This window comes from Penaeus monodon, chromosome 34 (genome assembly GCF_015228065.2).
Source record: "Penaeus monodon isolate SGIC_2016 chromosome 34, NSTDA_Pmon_1, whole genome shotgun sequence".
Classification (NCBI taxonomy): domain Eukaryota; kingdom Metazoa; phylum Arthropoda; class Malacostraca; order Decapoda; family Penaeidae; genus Penaeus; species Penaeus monodon.
Genome location: NC_051419.1, coordinates 34026547 through 34026794, shown reverse-complemented (window position 1 = coordinate 34026794; position 248 = coordinate 34026547). Strand labels below are relative to the sequence as shown.

General features: G+C 30.6%; 1 protein-coding gene across 1 annotated transcript in view; it reads left to right on the top strand.

The window, feature by feature from the left end:
- LOC119594766 (potassium channel subfamily K member 18-like) overlaps positions 1 to 248 on the top strand; it is a 57479-nt gene that overhangs the window by 5545 nt on the left and 51686 nt on the right. The window lies entirely within an intron of this gene.

Here is a 248-nt window from a genome sequence, read left to right as displayed (position 1 = left end):
TTAATTATAGAACATTTACTTACAGAACTGAGACATCAAAAATAAATACAGATGTAATCTTAGCACATTGTTTTTTTTCTTCTTCTTCAGAATATGAGAATGTTACAAATATCACAGTTAAATAAGTAATGAAAATATGTTTTGAAGAATTCTGGTGTAAGTGGGAGAGAGAGAAAATATTTTTGCGTTGCCATCAGAAGAGTGGGCAAGTGTCTCTTACTTGTTAAAATGAATATCTCCTGGGGTGT